Here is a 5,260-nt window from a genome sequence, read left to right on the forward strand (position 1 = left end):
GCATATCAAGATCTATATATATACCCAGTAAATAATCCACATCATGAGCTGTAAATAAACCCAGTAAATAGGTCACATCATGAGCTGTTAATAAACCCAGTAAATATTTCACATAATGAGTATTTAATAAACACATTAAATACTCCACATCAAGAGTTGTTAGTATACCCAGTAAATATTCCACATCATGAGCTGTTAATAAACCCAGTAAATATTCCACATCATGAGCTGTTAATAAACCCATTAAATACTCCACATCAAGAGTTGTATATATATACTCAGTAAATATTCCACATCAAGAGTTGTTAATAAACCCAATAAATATTCCACATCATGAGCTGTTAATAAACTCAGTAAATATTCCACATCATGAGCTGTAAAATAAACTCAGTAAATATTCCACATCAAGAGTTGTTAATAAACCCAATAAATATTCCACATCAAGAGTTGTTAATAAACCCAGTAAATATTCCACATCAAGAGTTGTTAATAAACTCAGTAAATATTCCACATCATGAGCTGTTAATAAACTCAGTAAATATTCCACATCATGAGCTGTAAAATAAACTCAGTAAATATTCCACATCATGAGCTGTTAATAAACTCAGTAAATATTCCACATCATGAGCTGTAAAATAAACTCAGTAAATATTCCACATCATGAGCTGTTAATAAACTCAGTAAATATTCCACATCATGAGCTGTTAATAAACTCAGTAAATAGTTCATGGGTATGAGTTTTTAAAAAAAGAAAATTGAGAGACATGAACTTTTAGAAATAAGGATGGGCAGGAAGAATGATTTTATCATTGATGTTATAATATTGACTCTGTAATTGTGTTACCACCAAGAAATGATTTTAATTATTGATGTTATAATGTTGACTCTGTAATTGTGGTACCACCAAGAAATTATTTTATTATTGATGTTATAATATTGACTCTGTAATTGTGTTACTACCAAGAAATGATTTTATTATTGGTGTTATAATATTGACTCTGTAATTGTGGTACCACCAAGAAATTATTTTATTATTGATGTTATAATGTTGACTCTGTAATTGTGGTACCACCAAGAAATTATTTTATTATTGATGTTATAATGTTGACTCTGTAATTGTGGTACCACCAAGAAATGATTTTTCCCATTGCATATAATGCTGCTGAGTTCCTCACCAAATGAAACCAGAATTTAATAATTTTTCTATTAATTAATTTTCCTTACTGTTTGAAAACAGAGACTAACATATGAATAACTTTCACTTCCTTTGTATCCTTACAACTAAACTTGATTGGTGAGAAACCTTTTTTTAAATTATTTTTAAAGTATCTTGATAAAAGAGAATTTTTTCATATGTTCTAGATGTGATTAATTATGTGACTTTTTTCCCAGTAAAACAGTATCATTTAATATCTTTATAAAACTTTGTACTGATTATAAAAACCCAGTGTGTTTTCATGGAAGCACTCTTATTTATTTGAAATAGCTTAACTTGTAACAGCAATTAGTATTAAATGAAAAACAACACACAGGTAAACCTTCTGGATGGAAAACGAAGTTTGAACATCAACATTTTCCTGAGACAGTTTAAGTCAGGGCAAGAAGTTGTGGAGTTTGTCAAAAACTGTCAATCCTCAGAAATTGGTGCTGAAAGATTACGTACATTCAAAAAGATTCTTCCAGAAAGCGAAGAGGTACAATATGTATATATATATTAATTTATTGTTAGTGATATGAAAATAGAAAAAAACTTTAGTTATAATATTACTGATACCCATCATGTTTATGTAGCAGAACTAAGAGCACATGCCATGTCAGAGCTTTCTTGTATTACTGCAATGATTAGAGATGGGGAAAATATTAAGTTATAATTTGATATTAACAACTGTATATAATCAACTGAAGGCAATTTCTTGTCTGAGTTAATATAATATATATTCAGTTTGTTATACAAGCTATCCTTTTTTTTATACATCATAATAGAACAAAAATAAATAAATACAGTATGCAAAACGTTTAATTTATAATAGTAAAAAAATGTTAGAATAATAATAAAAGTTAAAAGAATAATAAAAATTTATACAAATTATTTACATTTTATCCTCAAGCCATTTGAATATTTAGAAATTCTATTTTTAGCACTTTTCAAATAATCTCTCAGTAGTTTCTGAAATCTAATCTTATTATCTTCATTCCTTATATTTATTGATAAAGCATTAAAACTTAAGGTGCTAAATATCCATTTCATGCATTATTTCTTTTGTAACTGTTATTTTACAGTTCAGTCCTCACTGTAATAAATAACAGGCTTAATCTGTACAAAGTTATTTTATTTCATACATATGTCATCAATCTATAGATAAGCAAATGTTTAAATGATAATATATCTCATCTTTTGGAAAATGTAATTTAATATCCAACACTTTCTTGACTATCTTACTTCACAACATACACTTCACTCTTGAAAATGAGATGAATAACTTTATTTCTTTTCTGGACATTTTGGTTAATCATGATGTTAATGACTTTACAGCTTCTTTCTATCTTAAAAAACACATTTCCTGGTCTTTTCACCCAGTTTATACCTAAACTTCAGTCTCATTCTAAACAACCTTATCTCTTTCTATTTAGTCCTTCACAAAGAAATTTGTTTCATACAAAGCATTCTTTTTCGAAATAGCTACCAAAAGCATTTCTTGGAGAAAACAACTCACTCAGTTTTAACTAATTTGTTTGTCAAACCACCTAAGATACCCACTGTACCCAAACTTCCCTTACACACTAGCTTACCATATCTTGGAAGACAGAGATCCCTTATCATGAAACAGTTGAAAATATTATGTAACTCTCACTATCCTCAAATTGACCTGAAAGTTGTTTTTAACCCAATTTCAGATTAAAAATTTGTTTCTGCTAAAAAAATCATGTACTGACTGCCAGTTGTTTACATCTCATCTATTCATAAATGTGTGAAGACTGAAGGGCATTTCTGTATTGGTGAAACCAAACTTCACCTTAAAGTAGGAGCATTTGATCATATTGTTACGACAGCGAAATTCATGTGACGCTAGTAACACGTCATGAACTTCTAGAAGGGTCCTGTCCCTTCCTGAATGCTCGAGTGTTTACTAGATTTCGGTATTCTTTCATATATATAAGACGGTCAAGACGTGACGGCAATGATGTAATTGAACTGCGGACAGAGAGTGACATATTGTTGAGTCGAGCACGTGAGGCGTTCGTTCTGAAGTATAGCGTTTGTTATAGCGTGACTGTGAAAATTAAGTGTATTGCAAAGTTATATTCAGAAAGAATAAACCAGTTTTATTTAAGAACGGACTTGTATCGGTAAAGTTTCTTCGGAAAGAATTTTTTACGGAAAATTAACTAACGAATGGAGGCGTAACAATAATGGGCATATCTACAAAAACTGGAACTGGTTTTAAAGTTGTTGAAATATATTCCTCCCCAATTTATAACTCCATATTATAATACTGACTGAGGCTATGAAAAATCATGTACTTTAACACACTGTTACGTCTCCGTTTGTTAATTAACTTTCCGTAACTTCGTTCCGACGAAACTTTAACGACACAAGTCTTTACTTAATAAAACTGGTTTATTCTTTCCGAATATAACTTTACGATACACTTAATTTCAATATTCGCGCTAAAACAAACACTATAACGAACGAACGTTAACTTCAACAATACGTCTCTCTCTGAACGCAGTTCAATTACTCATTACCTACACACACATTCCCGCGTCACGTTGTCACCCTCTTATATATACCAGACTACCCTATCTAGTAAATGCTAGGGCATTCGTGAAGAAACAAGATAGTTATAGAAACTAGAGGGCGTGAGAATAGTCACATGATCTCGATGACGCAACACCGCCCCCTCCTTAGTATTGTTCGTCCCGAACAATAACCACATACAATAAACCAATAACAATTAACAATAACTTAATTAACTGTACAGAATTACAAACACAAAATTACAATTCAACAAAGTCTTTTAATTTTACGGGACGTATCTTCTTCCGTACTGGTCTCCGTCTCATTGGCTTCTGCTTCACGTGGGGGTCATCTGCTTCATCAGTAAATGTCCTATCATCAGTAAAAGTCACATCAGTGGTAGTAACTTCACCAAGAGCTTCACCGTTTCCCTTCTCAAAACTGAGTAGAGTTTCTTCTTTGACGGTGGCTTCTTCAGGTGGCACGTCTTCAGCAGCATCATTTGTTCTGTTTTCCACTTTGTCCCAACTGAAATGTCCTGGACCGTGATAACGCCAAAGCCTATTGGCATGCACCACTTTTGGCTTCAGTAGATCTCTTATCATAAGTTAACTTCATCGAATCAGCAGACGTTTTCAAGTTTGAACACACTTGATGGTGGATATCATCCATCCTTTCTGATAACACTTCCACAAACTCTGACATATTCACAGGCAACTGTTCATAAGGTGGGCATCCCTTATGCTTGGGTCCCCTTTTAGCACTACATGTACTGCATGTCCGGCACCATTCTTCCACATCTCACCTCATACCTATCCAATAAAATCTTTGTCGTAGATGACTCAATGTCTTCCTAACTCCGAGATGTCCTCCTGTTAAATTATCATGGGACTGACGCAGCACAACTTCCGTAACTTCCTCGGTATAACTGTTTGCCAAATCGTCACTTTCCCATCTGTAGTTTCCCATCTCCAGACAAGATTACCATTTTCAAGCTTCAATTGCTCCCATTGTGCCCAATAGTGCTTTATCACAGGGCTTAGACTAGACATTTTCTCCCAAGCAGGACGCACAACACTTGCTTTTAGGAAATCAATTATAGGCTTCAAATCTTGGTCTTTCTCCTGTTCTGCTTTGATATCTGTATTTAGTTCCACTTCATCATCATCAATTTTTTCAATCGGCTTGACTTCAGCCCGATAGCACCCAATCAGTTCAACCTCTCTTTTGACAGTTACCAGAACTTGGCCTTTGTTGTTCCCAAACATCATTTTATCAAAATCAATTACAAACTTTCTCGGTAGTAGATAGTCCAATCCTAATATGCATTCGTCTTCAATGTCAGCCAAGTATACTTTCTGTTTGTCCTTTATGCCCATGAGTTCAATAGTTACCCACAATTGTCCCCACAATCTTGTAGAATGTCCTGTCACACCATAACGTTTCTGTATGGCGTCTGGTGCTCCTTCATGATCTAACACCTTGATGCTCAAAAGGGTTTGCTCAGACCCAGAGTCTATG

General features: G+C 33.3%; 1 protein-coding gene across 2 annotated transcripts in view; it reads left to right on the forward strand.

Annotated features, from left to right (window-relative positions):
- Window positions 1–1,542: 1,542 nt before the first annotated feature.
- LOC106473764 (FH2 domain-containing protein 1-like) overlaps window positions 1,543–5,260 on the forward strand; it is a 49,829-nt gene continuing 46,111 nt past the window's right edge. For both annotated transcript variants that reach the window (XM_022402158.1, XM_013934444.2), the window contains exon 1: window positions 1,543–1,694. The gene's annotated coding sequence lies outside the window, so the exon portion shown is untranslated. The remainder of the gene's footprint in view (window positions 1,695–5,260) is intronic.

The sequence above is a fragment of the Limulus polyphemus genome, unplaced genomic scaffold (genome assembly GCF_000517525.1).
Source record: "Limulus polyphemus unplaced genomic scaffold, Limulus_polyphemus-2.1.2 Scaffold6487, whole genome shotgun sequence".
NCBI classification, from domain to species: Eukaryota; Metazoa; Arthropoda; class Merostomata; order Xiphosura; family Limulidae; genus Limulus; species Limulus polyphemus.